Raw genomic sequence first — 13,891 nt, forward strand, 5'->3', positions numbered from 1 at the left:
ACGGCGCCGCCCAACTGCACGGAGCGTTCCGCGGCAATGTGACCAGGCCCATCCTTCGCAACACCGGGGACAGATAGAACCTCAGCACGTAGTGACACTTGGAGTTTGCGTACTGGGGATCGACACATAGCTTGATGCAGCCGCACACGAAGGTGGTCATCAGGATGAGGGCCACGTTGGGTACATTTTTCCCGCCCTTGTCCAGAGATTTGAACATCGTGTCCCTCCGGACCCGGTCCATTTTAGATCCCCAGACGAAGCGGAAAATGGCTCGGGTGACTGCCACGGCGCAGGAGTGGGGTATGGGCCAGACCTGCGCCACGTAGAGCAACAACGTGAGCGCCTCGCACCTGATGACCAGGTTCTTACCCACAATGGAGAGAGACCGCTGCCCCCACATGCCCAACTTTTGTCGTACCTTGGCTACTCGCTCCTCCCATGTTTTGGTGCACGCCCCGGCCCTTCCGAACCATATCCCCAGCACCTTCAGGTAATCTGACCTGACGGTGAAGGGGACAAAGGATCGGTCAGCCCAGTTCCCAAAGAACATGGCCTCGCTCTTGCCGTGGTTAACTTTGGCTCCCGAGGCCAGTTCGAACTGGTCGCAGATGCTCATCAGTCTGCGCACGGACAGCGGATCCGAGCAGAAGACGGCGACGTCATCCATGTACAGGGAGGTTTTGACCTGAGTGCCTCCGCTGCCTGGGATTGTCACCCCTCTTATGCTCGCATCCTTCCTAATAGACTCAGCAAAGGGTTCAATACAGCAAACAAACAAGACCGGGGAAAGAGGACAGCCCTGTCTGACTCCAGATTTGATCGGGAAACTTTCAGATTCCCACCCGTTGATTGACACTGCGCTACTGATGTTTGTGTAGAGCAGTTGGATCCAATTGCAGATTCCCTCCCCAAACCCCATTTTGGAAAGCACGTCCATCATGTAGGTGTGCGATATCCTGTCAAAAGCCTTCTCCTGGTCCAGGCTGATGAGGCAGGTGTCCACCCTCCTGTCCCGTACGTAGGCGATCGTATCCCTGAGTAGCGCGAGGCTATCAGAGATCTTCCTGCCGGGTACAGTACAGGTCTGATCGGGGTGAATCACCAGCTCCAGAGCAGACTTGACTCGACTGGCTATGACTTTGGACAGAATCTTGTAATCAACATTAAGCAGTGAGATGGGCCGCCAATTTCTGATTTCTACCCTCTCCCCCTTCTGCTTGTAAATGAGGGTGATGATGCCTTTTCTCATGGATTCTGACATGCTACCGGCCAGGAGCATACTCTCGTATACTTCCAGCAGGTCCGGGCCGACCCAGTCCCACAGGGCCGAGTACAACTCGACCGGTAAGCCGTCGCTCCCGGGAGTTTTACTCGCCTCGAAAGACTCGACGGCCTTTGTCAGCTCGTCCAGAGTTAGCGGCTTGTCCAGTCCCTCCCTCCTGCTGTCATCTAAGACCTCTATGATAGATGACAGGAAGGACTGGGAGGCTCTGCTGTCTGTGGGCTTCGCGTCATACAGCCCAGCATAAAAGGATTTGCTGATCCTTAGTATGTCGGACTGCGAAGACGTTACCGAGCCATCTTCTTCCTTCAGGCTGCTGATAACAGAGCTCTCTCTGTGTACCTTTTGGAAGAAGTAACGCGAGCACGTCTCATCCTGCTCGATGGAGCGGACTCTGGACCGGAAGATGATCTTGGAGGCCTCCTTGGCAAAGAGCGAGGCCTGCTGGCTCTTCACCTCTTGGAGGTCCTCCTTGACCTCGACCCCCATTGACTGCAACCGGAGTAGATTTTGCATAATTTTCTGGAGTCGGGACAGTTCCCTCTGTCTCTCTCTCGCCTTCTGAACACCTTTGTGGATGAAGAACCTCTTGATGTTCTCCTTAATCGCTTCCCACCAGTGAACTGGAGACTCAAAGAGGGGTTTCACGGTCCTCCAACTGATAAGAACAGATACTACACTTGATCTTAGCCAAAAGGCCGAGAAACGATGGCCGTAAAACTGCGTTTGCTGCGCGCGTCAGGCCCGGCGTGCGGCCTCTACCTCAAAGTAGCCGCCGGGTGGGCGAGCCTAGGGCGAAAGAGGCGACGGCGGGCGGTCTTTGAGCCAGAGCTCCTTTTGTTGCCGGGCCTTGCAAGCAGAAAGGAAAGCACGCGTGCATGCCACGCGCAGCCATTCCTTGCGCTTCTGCGCGAGGCATTGCGCAGGAAAAAAGACACGCGCGCGCTGGGCAGCAAAGGGCGGCCTGCAACTGCGGGGCAATCCAACAGGGGGCAGCGTAGCGCCCACGGAAAACTGCAGCAAAGTCAGCCGAGCAGCAGCGCCGTCACTATTGCGAATTCTATTTTTCAGCAGGGGTCTCGCCCCCATGGAGGGGGGAAGCTGCACCGCTCCTGGAAACACTGCAATACCAGGTGGATGCATGGAGTGGACGGGGCAAGCCCCTGTTCCATCTCCCTGTCCCAAAAATCAATTTAATATTTGGTCCCCAGATAGGGGACGTATCAGATATTAAACTGATAAGAACAGATACTACACTTGATCTTAGCCAAAAGGCCGAGAAGCGATGGCCGTAAAACTGCGTTTGCTGCGCGCGTCAGGCCCGGCGTGCGGCCTCTACCTCAAAGTAGCCGCCGGGTGGGCGAGCCTAGGGCGAAAGAGGCGACGGCGGGCGGTCTTTGAGCCAGAGCTCCTTTTGTTGCCGGGCCTTGCAAGCAGAAAGGAAAGCACGCGTGCATGCCACTCGCAGCCATTCCTCGCGCTTCTGCGCGAGGCATTGCGCAGGAAAAAAGACACGCGCGCGCTGGGCAGCAAAGGGCGGCCTGCAACTGCGGGGCAATCCAACAGGGGGCAGCGTAGCGCCCACGGAAAACTGCAGCAAAGTCAGCCGAGCAGCAGCGCCGTCACTATTGCGAATTCTATTTTTCAGCAGGGGTCTCGCCCCCATGGAGGGGGGAAGCTGCACCGCACCTGGAAACACTGCAATAGCAGGTGGATGCATGGAGTGGATGGGGCAAGCCCCTGTTCCATCTCCCTGTCCCAAAAATCAATTTAATATTTGGTCCCCAGATAGGGGACGTATCAGATATTAAACTGATAAGAACAGATACTACACTTGATCTTAGCCAAAAGGCCGAGAAACGATGGCCGTAAAACTGCGTTTGCTGCGCGCGTCAGGCCCGGCGTGCGGCCTCTACCTCAAAGTAGCCGCCGGGTGGGCGAGCCTAGGGCGAAAGAGGCGATGGCGGGCGGTCTTTGAGCCAGAGCTCCTCTTGTTGCCGGGCCTTGCAAGCAGAAAGGAAAGCACGCGTGCATGCCACTCGCAGCCATTCCTCGCGCTTCTGCGCGAGGCATTGCGCAGGAAAAAAGACACGCGCGCGCTGGGCAGCAAAGGGCGGCCTGCAACTGCTGGGCAATCCAACAGGGGGCAGCATAGCACCCACGGAAAACTGCAGCAAAGTCAGCCGAGCAGCGGCGCCGTCACTATTGCGAATTCTATTTTTCAGCAGGGGTCTCGCCCCCATGGAGGGGAGAAGCTGCACCGCTCCTGGAAACACTGCAATACCAGGTGGATGCATGGAGTGGACGGGGCAAGCCCCTGTTCCATCTCCTGGTCCCAAAAATCAATTTAATATTTGGTCCCCAGATAGGGGACGTATCAGATATTAAACTGATAAGAACAGATACTACACTTGATCTTAGCCAAAAGGCCGAGAAGCGATGGCCGTAAAACTGCGTTTGCTGCGCGCGTCAGGCCCGGCGTGCGGCCTCTACCTCAAAGTAGCCGCCGGGTGGGCGAGCCTAGGGCGAAAGAGGCGACGGCGGGCGGTCTTTGAGCCAGAGCTCCTTTTGTTGCCGGGCCTTGCAAGCAGAAAGGAAAGCACGCGTGCATGCCACGCGCAGCCATTCCTCGCGCTTCTGCGCGAGGCATTGCGCAGGAAAAAAGACACGCGCGCGCTGGGCAGCAAAGGGCGGCCTGCAACTGCGGGGCAATCCAACAGGGGGCAGCATAGCGCCCACGGAAAACTGCAGCAAAGTCAGCCGAGCAGCAGCGCCGTCACTATTGCGAATTCTATTTTTCAACAGGGGTCTCGCCCCCATGGAGGGGAGAAGCTGCACCGCTCCTGGAAACACTGCAATACCAGGTGGATGCATGGAGTGGACGGGGCAAGCCCCTGTTCCATCTCCCTGTCCCAAAAATCAATTTAATATTTGGTCCCCAGATAGGGGACGTATCAGATATTAAACTGATAAGAACAGATACTACACTTGATCTTAGCCAAAAGGCCGAGAAACGATGGCCGTAAAACTGCGTTTGCTGCGCGCGTCAGGCCCGGCGTGCGGCCTCTACCTCAAAGTAGCCGCCGGGTGGGCGAGCCTAGGGCGAAAGAGGCGACGGCGGGCGGTCTTTGAGCCAGAGCTCCTTTTGTTGCCGGGCCTTGCAAGCAGAAAGGAAAGCACGCGTGCATGCCACGCGCAGCCATTCCTTGCGCTTCTGCGCGAGGCATTGCGCAGGAAAAAAGACACGCGCGCGCTGGGCAGCAAAGGGCGGCCTGCAACTGCGGGGCAATCCAACAGGGGGCAGCGTAGCGCCCACAGAAAACTGCAGCAAGGTCAGCCGAGCAGCAGCGCCGTCACTATTGCGAATTCTATTTTTCAGCAGGGGTCTCGCCCCCATGGAGGGGGGAAGCTGCACCGCTCCTGGAAACACTGCAATACCAGGTGGATGCATGGAGTGGATGGGGCAAGCCCCTGTTCCATCTCCCTGTCCCAAAAATCAATTTAATATTTGGTCCCCAGATAGGGGACGTATCAGATATTAAACTGATAAGAACAGATACTACACTTGATCTTAGCCAAAAGGCCGAGAAGCGATGGCCGTAAAACTGCGTTTGCTGCGCGCGTCAGGCCCGGCGTGCGGCCTCTACCTCAAAGTAGCCGCCGGGTGGGCGAGCCTAGGGCGAAAGAGGCGACGGCGGGCGGTCTTTGAGCCAGAGCTCCTTTTGTTGCCGGGCCTTGCAAGCAGAAAGGAAAGCACGCGTGCATGCCACGCGCAGCCATTCCTTGCGCTTCTGCGCGAGGCATTGCGCAGGAAAAAAGACACGCGCGCGCTGGGCAGCAAAGGGCGGCCTGCAACTGCGGGGCAATCCAACAGGGGGCAGCGTAGCGCCCACGGAAAACTGCAGCAAAGTCAGCCGAGCAGCAGCACCGTCACTATTGCGAATTCTATTTTTCAGCAGGGGTCTCGCCCCCATGGAAGGGGGAAGCTGCACCGCTCCTGGAAACACTGCAATACCAGGTGGATGCATGGAGTGGACGGGGCAAGCCCCTGTTCCATCTCCCTGTCCCAAAAATCAATTTAATATTTGGTCCCCAGATAGGGGACGTATCAGATATTAAACTGATAAGAACAGATACTACACTTGATCTTAGCCAAAAGGCCGAGAAGCGATGGCCGTAAAACTGCGTTTGCTGCGCGCGTCAGGCCCGGCGTGCGGCCTCTACCTCAAAGTAGCCGCCGGGTGGGCGAGCCTAGGGCGAAAGAGGCGACGGCGGGCGGTCTTTGAGCCAGAGCTCCTTTTGTTGCCGGGCCTTGCAAGCAGAAAGGAAAGCACGCGTGCATGCCACGCGCAGCCATTCCTCGCGCTTCTGCGCGAGGCATTGCGCAGGAAAAAAGACACGCGCACGCTGGGCAGCAAAGGGCGGCCTGCAACTGCGGGGCAAGCCAACAGGGGGCAGCGTAGCGCCCATGGAAAACTGCAGCAAGGTCAGCAGAGCAGCAGCGCCGTCACTATTGCGAATTCTATTTTTCAGCAGGGGTCTCGCCCCCATGGAGGGGGGAAGCTGCACCGCTCCTGGAAACACTGCAATAGCAGGTGGATGCATGGAGTGGACGGGGCAAGCCCCTGTTCCATCTCCCTGTCCCAAAAATCAATTTAATATTTGGTCCCCAGATAGGGGACGTATCAGATATTAAACTGATAAGAACAGATACTACACTTGATCTTAGCCAAAAGGCCGAGAAACGATGGCCGTAAAACTGCGTTTGCTGCGCGCGTCAGGCCCGGCGTGCGGCCTCTACCTCAAAGTAGCCGCCGGGTGGGCGAGCCTAGGGCGAAAGAGGCGACGGCGGGCGGTCTTTGAGCCAGAGCTCCTTTTGTTGCCGGGCCTTGCAAGCAGAAAGGAAAGCACGCGTGCATGCCACTCGCAGCCATTCCTCGCGCTTCTGCGCGAGGCATTGCGCAGGAAAAAAGACACGCGCGCGCTGGGCAGCAAAGGGCGGCCTGCAACTGCGGGGCAATCCAACAGGGGGCAGCATAGCACCCACGGAAAACTGCAGCAAAGTCAGCCGAGCAGCGGCGCCGTCACTATTGCGAATTCTATTTTTCAGCAGGGGTCTCGCCCCCATGGAGGGGAGAAGCTGCACCGCTCCTGGAAACACTGCAATACCAGGTGGATGCATGGAGTGGACGGGGCAAGCCCCTGTTCCATCTCCTTGTCCCAAAAATCAATTTAATATTTGGTCCCCAAATAGGGGACGTATCAGATATTAAACTGATAAGAACAGATACTACACTTGATCTTAGCCAAAAGGCCGAGAAGCGATGGCCGTAAAACTGCGTTTGCTGCGCGCGTCAGGCCCGGCGTGCGGCCTCTACCTCAAAGTAGCCGCCGGGTGGGCGAGCCTAGGGCGAAAGAGGCGACGGCGGGCGGTCTTTGAGCCAGAGCTCCTTTTGTTGCCGGGCCTTGCAAGCAGAAAGGAAAGCACGCGTGCATGCCACGCGCAGCCATTCCTCGCGCTTCTGCGCGAGGCATTGCGCAGGAAAAAAGACACGCGGGCGCTGGGCAGCAAAGGGCGGCCTGCAACTGCAGGGCAAACCAACAGGGGGCAGCGTAGCGCCCACGGAAAACTGCAGCAAAGTCAGCCGAGCAGCAGCGCCGTCACTATTGCGAATTCTATTTTTCAGCAGGGGTCTCGCCCTCATGGAGGGGGGAAGCTGCACCGCTCCTGGAAACACTGCAATACCAGGTGGATGCATGGAGTGGACGGGGCAAGCCCCTGTTCCATCTCCCTGTCCCAAAAATCAATTTAATATTTGGTCCCCAGATAGGGGACGTATCAGATATTAAACTGATAAGAACAGATACTACACTTGATCTTAGCCAAAAGGCCGAGAAGCGATGGCCGTAAAACTGCGTTTGCTGCGCGCGTCAGGCCCGGCGTGCGGCCTCTACCTCAAAGTAGCCGCCGGGTGGGCGAGCCTAGGGCGAAAGAGGCGACGGCGGGCGGTCTTTGAGCCAGAGCTCCTTTTGTTGCCGGGCCTTGCAAGCAGAAAGGAAAGCACGCGTGCATGCCACTCGCAGCCATTCCTCGCGCTTCTGCGCGAGGCATTGCGCAGGAAAAAAGACACGCGCGCGCTGGGCAGCAAAGGGCGGCCTGCAACTGCGGGGCAATCCAACAGGGGGCAGCGTAGCGCCCACGGAAAACTGCAGCAAAGTCAGCCGAGCAGCAGCGCCGTCACTATTGCGAATTCTATTTTTCAGCAGGGGTCTCGCCCCCATGGAGGGGGGAAGCTGCACCGCTCCTGGAAACACTGCAATAGCAGGTGGATGCATGGAGTGGACGGGGCAAGCCCCTGTTCCATCTCCCTGTCCCAAAAATCAATTTAATATTTGGTCCCCAGATAGGGGACGTATCAGATATTAAACTGATAAGAACAGATACTACACTTGATCTTAGCCAAAAGGCCGAGAAACGATGGCCGTAAAACTGCGTTTGCTGCGCGCGTCAGGCCCGGCGTGCGGCCTCCACCTCAAAGTAGCCGCCGGGTGGGCGAGCCTAGGGCGAAAGAGGCGACGGCGGGCGGTCTTTGAGCCAGAGCTCCTTTTGTTGCCGGGCCTTGCAAGCAGAAAGGAAAGCACGCGTGCATGCCACGCGCAGCCATTCCTCGCGCTTCTGCGCGAGGCATTGCGCAGGAAAAAAGACACGCGCGCGCTGGGCAGCAAAGGGCGGCCTGCAACTGCGGGGCAATCTAACAGGGGGCAGCATAGCGCCCACGGAAAACTGCAGCATAGTCAGCCGAGCAGCAGCGCCGTCACTATTGCGAATTCTATTTTTCAACAGGGGTCTCGCCCCCATGGAGGGGAGAAGCTGCACCGCTCCTGGAAACACTGCAATACCAGGTGGATGCATGGAGTGGACGGGGCAAGCCCCTGTTCCATCTCCCTGTCCCAAAAATCAATTTAATATTTGGTCCCCAGATAGGGGACGTATCAGATATTAAACTGATAAGAACAGATACTACACTTGATCTTAGCCAAAAGGCCGAGAAACGATGGCCGTAAAACTGCGTTTGCTGCGCGCGTCAGGCCCGGCGTGCGGCCTCTACCTCAAAGTAGCCGCCGGGTGGGCGAGCCTAGGGCGAAAGAGGCGACTGCGGGCGGTCTTTGAGCCAGAGCTCCTTTTGTTGCCGGGCCTTGCAAGCAGAAAGGAAAGCACGCGTGCATGCCACGCGCAGCCATTCCTTGCGCTTCTGCGCGAGGCATTGCGCAGGAAAAAAGACACGCGCGCGCTGGGCAGCAAAGGGCGGCCTGCAACTGCGGGGCAATCCAACAGGGGGCAGCGTAGCACCCACGGAAAACTGCAGCAAAGTCAGCCGAGCAGCGGCGCCGTCACTATTGCGAATTCTATTTTTCAGCAGGGGTCTCGCCCCCATGGAGGGGAGAAGCTGCACCGCTCCTGGAAACACTGCAATACCAGGTGGATGCATGGAGTGGACGGGGCAAGCCCCTGTTCCATCTCCTTGTCCCAAAAATCAATTTAATATTTGGTCCCCAAATAGGGGACGTATCAGATATTAAACTGATAAGAACAGATACTACACTTGATCTTAGCCAAAAGGCCGAGAAGCGATGGCCGTAAAACTGCGTTTGCTGCGCGCGTCAGGCCCGGCGTGCGGCCTCTACCTCAAAGTAGCCGCCGGGTGGGCGAGCCTAGGGCGAAAGAGGCGACGGCGGGCGGTCTTTGAGCCAGAGCTCCTTTTGTTGCCGGGCCTTGCAAGCAGAAAGGAAAGCACGCGTGCATGCCACGCGCAGCCATTCCTCGCGCTTCTGCGCGAGGCATTGCGCAGGAAAAAAGACACGCGGGCGCTGGGCAGCAAAGGGTGGCCTGCAACTGCAGGGCAAACCAACAGGGGGCAGCGTAGCGCCCACGGAAAACTGCAGCAAAGTCAGCCGAGCAGCAGCGCCGTCACTATTGCGAATTCTATTTTTCAGCAGGGGTCTCGCCCCCATGGAGGGGGGAAGCTGCACCGCTCCTGGAAACACTGCAATACCAGGTGGATGCATGGAGTGGACGGGGCAAGCCCCTGTTCCATCTCCCTGTCCCAAAAATCAATTTAATATTTGGTCCCCAGATAGGGGACGTATCAGATATTAAACTGATAAGAACAGATACTACACTTGATCTTAGCCAAAAGGCCGAGAAGCGATGGCCGTAAAACTGCGTTTGCTGCGCGCGTCAGGCCCGGCGTGCGGCCTCTACCTCAAAGTAGCCGCCGGGTGGGCGAGCCTAGGGCGAAAGAGGCGACGGCGGGCGGTCTTTGAGCCAGAGCTCCTTTTGTTGCCGGGCCTTGCAAGCAGAAAGGAAAGCACGCGTGCATGCCACTCGCAGCCATTCCTCGCGCTTCTGCGCGAGGCATTGCGCAGGAAAAAAGACACGCGCGCGCTGGGCAGCAAAGGGCGGCCTGCAACTGCGGGGCAATCCAACAGGGGGCAGCGTAGCGCCCACGGAAAACTGCAGCAAAGTCAGCCGAGCAGCAGCGCCGTCACTATTGCGAATTCTATTTTTCAGCAGGGGTCTCGCCCCCATGGAGGGGGGAAGCTGCACCGCTCCTGGAAACACTGCAATAGCAGGTGGATGCATGGAGTGGACGGGGCAAGCCCCTGTTCCATCTCCCTGTCCCAAAAATCAATTTAATATTTGGTCCCCAGATAGGGGACGTATCAGATATTAAACTGATAAGAACAGATACTACACTTGATCTTAGCCAAAAGGCCGAGAAACGATGGCCGTAAAACTGCGTTTGCTGCGCGCGTCAGGCCCGGCGTGCGGCCTCCACCTCAAAGTAGCCGCCGGGTGGGCGAGCCTAGGGCGAAAGAGGCGACGGCGGGCGGTCTTTGAGCCAGAGCTCCTTTTGTTGCCGGGCCTTGCAAGCAGAAAGGAAAGCACGCGTGCATGCCACGCGCAGCCATTCCTCGCGCTTCTGCGCGAGGCATTGCGCAGGAAAAAAGACACGCGCGCGCTGGGCAGCAAAGGGCGGCCTGCAACTGCGGGGCAATCTAACAGGGGGCAGCATAGCGCCCACGGAAAACTGCAGCATAGTCAGCCGAGCAGCAGCGCCGTCACTATTGCGAATTCTATTTTTCAACAGGGGTCTCGCCCCCATGGAGGGGAGAAGCTGCACCGCTCCTGGAAACACTGCAATACCAGGTGGATGCATGGAGTGGACGGGGCAAGCCCCTGTTCCATCTCCCTGTCCCAAAAATCAATTTAATATTTGGTCCCCAGATAGGGGACGTATCAGATATTAAACTGATAAGAACAGATACTACACTTGATCTTAGCCAAAAGGCCGAGAAACGATGGCCGTAAAACTGCGTTTGCTGCGCGCGTCAGGCCCGGCGTGCGGCCTCTACCTCAAAGTAGCCGCCGGGTGGGCGAGCCTAGGGCGAAAGAGGCGACGGCGGGCGGTCTTTGAGCCAGAGCTCCTTTTGTTGCCGGGCCTTGCAAGCAGAAAGGAAAGCACGCGTGCATGCCACGCGCAGCCATTCCTTGCGCTTCTGCGCGAGGCATTGCGCAGGAAAAAAGACACGCGCGCGCTGGGCAGCAAAGGGCGGCCTGCAACTGCGGGGCAATCCAACAGGGGGCAGCGTAGCGCCCACGGAAAACTGCAGCAAAGTCAGCCGAGCAGCAGCACCGTCACTATTGCGAATTCTATTTTTCAGCAGGGGTCTCGCCCCCATGGAAGGGGGAAGCTGCACCGCTCCTGGAAACACTGCAATACCAGGTGGATGCATGGAGTGGACGGGGCAAGCCCCTGTTCCATCTCCCTGTCCCAAAAATCAATTTAATATTTGGTCCCCAGATAGGGGACGTATCAGATATTAAACTGATAAGAACAGATACTACACTTGATCTTAGCCAAAAGGCCGAGAAGCGATGGCCGTAAAACTGCGTTTGCTGCGCGCGTCAGGCCCGGCGTGCGGCCTCTACCTCAAAGTAGCCGCCGGGTGGGCGAGCCTAGGGCGAAAGAGGCGACGGCGGGCGGTCTTTGAGCCAGAGCTCCTTTTGTTGCCGGGCCTTGCAAGCAGAAAGGAAAGCACGCGTGCATGCCACGCGCAGCCATTCCTCGCGCTTCTGCGCGAGGCATTGCGCAGGAAAAAAGACACGCGCACGCTGGGCAGCAAAGGGCGGCCTGCAACTGCGGGGCAAGCCAACAGGGGGCAGCGTAGCGCCCATGGAAAACTGCAGCAAGGTCAGCAGAGCAGCAGCGCCGTCACTATTGCGAATTCTATTTTTCAGCAGGGGTCTCGCCCCCATGGAGGGGGGAAGCTGCACCGCTCCTGGAAACACTGCAATAGCAGGTGGATGCATGGAGTGGACGGGGCAAGCCCCTGTTCCATCTCCCTGTCCCAAAAATCAATTTAATATTTGGTCCCCAGATAGGGGACGTATCAGATATTAAACTGATAAGAACAGATTTTTTTTTTTTTTTTATTTCCAAAATATACTTTATTCATAAAAATCTGTAAAAATTACATTGCCAAACAGTTTCCAAACAGCACCAAAAAATACAAACATTGCAAGGGAGATCAGTTTCCTTCAATACTGTCATGAGTTTCTTCCCAACCCTTCCGTTTCTCAATTGTCATGTCAATTACAGTTTTACATTGACAGCAATTCAGAATATTAACGATACAGTTCGAGGGGTTTCCCATGGATCCAGCCCCTCAGTCCAGCTTGGTGGGGGAACCTTACACTGTGGTCTTTCCCCATTGAGCCTTTGCTGCGGCTGCCCCAAGCTTTAGTGCGTCCCTCAGCACGTAGTCCTGGACCTTGGAATGTGCCAGTCTGCAACATTCGGTGGTGGACAACTCTTTGCGCTGGAAGACCAGCAAGTTTCGGGCAGACCAAAGGGCGTCTTTCACCGAATTGATAGTCCTCCAGCAGCAGTTGATGTTTGTCTCGGTGTGCGTCCCTGGGAACAGCCCGTAGAGCACAGACTCCTGTGTTACAGAGCTGCTTGGGATGAACCTTGACAAAAACCACTGCATCTCTTTCCACACCTGCTTTGCAAAGGCACATTCCAGGAGGAGGTGGGCGACCGTCTCTTCCCCACCACAGCCAACGCGGGGGCACTGTGCGGAGGGGGCGAGACTTCGGGTGTGCATGAAGGATCTGACGGGGAGGGCCCTTCTCACCACCAGCCAAGCTACGTCTTGGTGCTTGTTTGAAAGTTCTGGTGATGAGGCATTCCGCCAAATGACTTTGACGGTCTGCTCGGGGAACCATCCGACAGGATCCACCGTTTCCTTTTCCCGTAGGGCCTTGAGGACATTCCGTGCAGACCACTGCCTGATGGACCGGTGGTCAAAGGTGTTTTTCCGCAGAAACTGCTCCACGAAGGATAGGTGGTACGGCACGTCCCAACTGCACGGAGCGTTCCGCGGCAATGTGACCAGGCCCATCCTTCGCAACACCGGGGACAGATAGAACCTCAGCACGTAGTGACACTTGGAGTTTGCGTACTGGGGATCTACACATAGCTTGATGCAGCCGCACACGAAGGTGGTCATCAGGATGAGGGCCACGTTGGGTACATTTTTCCCGCCCATGTCCAGAGATTTGAACATCGTGTCCCTCCGGACCCGGTCCATTTTAGATCCCCAGACGAAGCGGAGAATGGCTCGGGTGACTGCCACGGCGCAGGAGTGGGGTATGGGCCAGACCTGCGCCACGTAGAGCAACAACGTGAGCGCCTCGCACCTGATGACCAGGTTCTTACCCACAATGGAGAGAGATCGCTGCCCCCACATGCCCAACTTTTGTCGTACCTTGGCTACTCGCTCCTCCCATGTTTTGGTGCACGCCCCGGCCCTTCCGAACCATATCCCCAGCACCTTCAGGTAATCTGACCTGACGGTGAAGGGGACAAAGGATCGGTCAGCCCAGTTCCCAAACTGATAAGAACAGATACTACACTTGATCTTAGCCAAAAGGCCGAGAAACGATGGCCGTAAAACTGCGTTTGCTGCGCGCGTCAGGCCCGGCGTGCGGCCTCTACCTCAAAGTAGCCGCCGGGTGGGCGAGCCTAGGGCGAAAGAGGCGACGGCGGGCGGTCTTTGAGCCAGAGCTCCTTTTGTTGCCGGGCCTTGCAAGCAGAAAGGAAAGCACGCGTGCATGCCACTCGCAGCCATTCCTCGCGCTTCTGCGCGAGGCATTGCGCAGGAAAAAAGACACGCGCGCGCTGGGCAGCAAAGGGCGGCCTGCAACTGCGGGGCAATCCAACAGGGGGCAGCATAGCACCCACGGAAAACTGCAGCAAAGTCAGCCGAGCAGCGGCGCCGTCACTATTGCGAATTCTATTTTTCAGCAGGGGTCTCGCCCCCATGGAGGGGAGAAGCTGCACCGCTCCTGGAAACACTGCAATACCAGGTGGATGCATGGAGTGGACGGGGCAAGCCCCTGTTCCATCTCCTTGTCCCAAAAATCAATTTAATATTTGGTCCCCAAATAGGGGACGTATCAGATATTAAACTGATAAGAACAGATACTACACTTGATCTTAGCCAAAAGGCCGAGAAGCGATGGCCGTAAAACTGCGTTTG

At 57.0% G+C, this 13,891-nt stretch overlaps 18 non-coding genes and 2 pseudogenes across 18 annotated transcripts; all 20 read right to left on the reverse strand.

Annotated features, from left to right (window-relative positions):
* Positions 1 to 1,872: 1,872 nt before the first annotated feature.
* Positions 1,873 to 1,992, reverse strand: LOC137354749 (U2 spliceosomal RNA; annotated as a pseudogene).
* Positions 1,993 to 2,378: 386 nt separating this feature from the next.
* LOC137354528 (U2 spliceosomal RNA) lies at positions 2,379 to 2,569 on the reverse strand. Its single transcript, XR_010970467.1, has one exon. It is a non-coding gene; the product is annotated as a U2 spliceosomal RNA (small nuclear RNA).
* Positions 2,570 to 2,955: 386 nt separating this feature from the next.
* LOC137353990 (U2 spliceosomal RNA) lies at positions 2,956 to 3,146 on the reverse strand. The gene has a single exon (XR_010970140.1). It is a non-coding gene; the product is annotated as a U2 spliceosomal RNA (small nuclear RNA).
* Positions 3,147 to 3,532: 386 nt separating this feature from the next.
* On the reverse strand, positions 3,533 to 3,723 carry LOC137354206 (U2 spliceosomal RNA). Its single transcript, XR_010970314.1, has one exon. It is a non-coding gene; the product is annotated as a U2 spliceosomal RNA (small nuclear RNA).
* A 386-nt stretch (positions 3,724 to 4,109) lies between these two features.
* Positions 4,110 to 4,300, reverse strand: LOC137355126 (U2 spliceosomal RNA). The gene has a single exon (XR_010970764.1). It is a non-coding gene; the product is annotated as a U2 spliceosomal RNA (small nuclear RNA).
* Positions 4,301 to 4,686: 386 nt separating this feature from the next.
* On the reverse strand, positions 4,687 to 4,877 carry LOC137354275 (U2 spliceosomal RNA). Its single transcript, XR_010970339.1, has one exon. It is a non-coding gene; the product is annotated as a U2 spliceosomal RNA (small nuclear RNA).
* Positions 4,878 to 5,263: 386 nt separating this feature from the next.
* Positions 5,264 to 5,454, reverse strand: LOC137354539 (U2 spliceosomal RNA). Its single transcript, XR_010970468.1, has one exon. It is a non-coding gene; the product is annotated as a U2 spliceosomal RNA (small nuclear RNA).
* Positions 5,455 to 5,840: 386 nt separating this feature from the next.
* LOC137354006 (U2 spliceosomal RNA) lies at positions 5,841 to 6,031 on the reverse strand. Its single transcript, XR_010970156.1, has one exon. It is a non-coding gene; the product is annotated as a U2 spliceosomal RNA (small nuclear RNA).
* A 386-nt stretch (positions 6,032 to 6,417) lies between these two features.
* LOC137355165 (U2 spliceosomal RNA) lies at positions 6,418 to 6,608 on the reverse strand. Its single transcript, XR_010970802.1, has one exon. It is a non-coding gene; the product is annotated as a U2 spliceosomal RNA (small nuclear RNA).
* Positions 6,609 to 6,994: 386 nt separating this feature from the next.
* LOC137354550 (U2 spliceosomal RNA) lies at positions 6,995 to 7,185 on the reverse strand. The gene has a single exon (XR_010970469.1). It is a non-coding gene; the product is annotated as a U2 spliceosomal RNA (small nuclear RNA).
* Positions 7,186 to 7,571: 386 nt separating this feature from the next.
* On the reverse strand, positions 7,572 to 7,762 carry LOC137354007 (U2 spliceosomal RNA). Its single transcript, XR_010970157.1, has one exon. It is a non-coding gene; the product is annotated as a U2 spliceosomal RNA (small nuclear RNA).
* A 386-nt stretch (positions 7,763 to 8,148) lies between these two features.
* Positions 8,149 to 8,339, reverse strand: LOC137355127 (U2 spliceosomal RNA). The gene has a single exon (XR_010970765.1). It is a non-coding gene; the product is annotated as a U2 spliceosomal RNA (small nuclear RNA).
* Positions 8,340 to 8,725: 386 nt separating this feature from the next.
* On the reverse strand, positions 8,726 to 8,916 carry LOC137355177 (U2 spliceosomal RNA). Its single transcript, XR_010970813.1, has one exon. It is a non-coding gene; the product is annotated as a U2 spliceosomal RNA (small nuclear RNA).
* Positions 8,917 to 9,302: 386 nt separating this feature from the next.
* On the reverse strand, positions 9,303 to 9,493 carry LOC137354561 (U2 spliceosomal RNA). Its single transcript, XR_010970471.1, has one exon. It is a non-coding gene; the product is annotated as a U2 spliceosomal RNA (small nuclear RNA).
* Positions 9,494 to 9,879: 386 nt separating this feature from the next.
* On the reverse strand, positions 9,880 to 10,070 carry LOC137354008 (U2 spliceosomal RNA). Its single transcript, XR_010970158.1, has one exon. It is a non-coding gene; the product is annotated as a U2 spliceosomal RNA (small nuclear RNA).
* A 386-nt stretch (positions 10,071 to 10,456) lies between these two features.
* On the reverse strand, positions 10,457 to 10,647 carry LOC137355128 (U2 spliceosomal RNA). Its single transcript, XR_010970766.1, has one exon. It is a non-coding gene; the product is annotated as a U2 spliceosomal RNA (small nuclear RNA).
* A 386-nt stretch (positions 10,648 to 11,033) lies between these two features.
* LOC137354574 (U2 spliceosomal RNA) lies at positions 11,034 to 11,224 on the reverse strand. The gene has a single exon (XR_010970473.1). It is a non-coding gene; the product is annotated as a U2 spliceosomal RNA (small nuclear RNA).
* A 386-nt stretch (positions 11,225 to 11,610) lies between these two features.
* LOC137354432 (U2 spliceosomal RNA) lies at positions 11,611 to 11,792 on the reverse strand. Its single transcript, XR_010970431.1, has one exon. It is a non-coding gene; the product is annotated as a U2 spliceosomal RNA (small nuclear RNA).
* Positions 11,793 to 13,200: 1,408 nt separating this feature from the next.
* On the reverse strand, positions 13,201 to 13,295 carry LOC137354595 (U2 spliceosomal RNA; annotated as a pseudogene).
* Positions 13,296 to 13,681: 386 nt separating this feature from the next.
* LOC137355188 (U2 spliceosomal RNA) lies at positions 13,682 to 13,872 on the reverse strand. The gene has a single exon (XR_010970825.1). It is a non-coding gene; the product is annotated as a U2 spliceosomal RNA (small nuclear RNA).
* Positions 13,873 to 13,891: the final 19 nt, after the last annotated feature.

The sequence above is a fragment of the Heterodontus francisci genome, chromosome 41 (assembly GCF_036365525.1).
Source record: "Heterodontus francisci isolate sHetFra1 chromosome 41, sHetFra1.hap1, whole genome shotgun sequence".
Lineage (NCBI taxonomy): Eukaryota > Metazoa > Chordata > Chondrichthyes > Heterodontiformes > Heterodontidae > Heterodontus > Heterodontus francisci.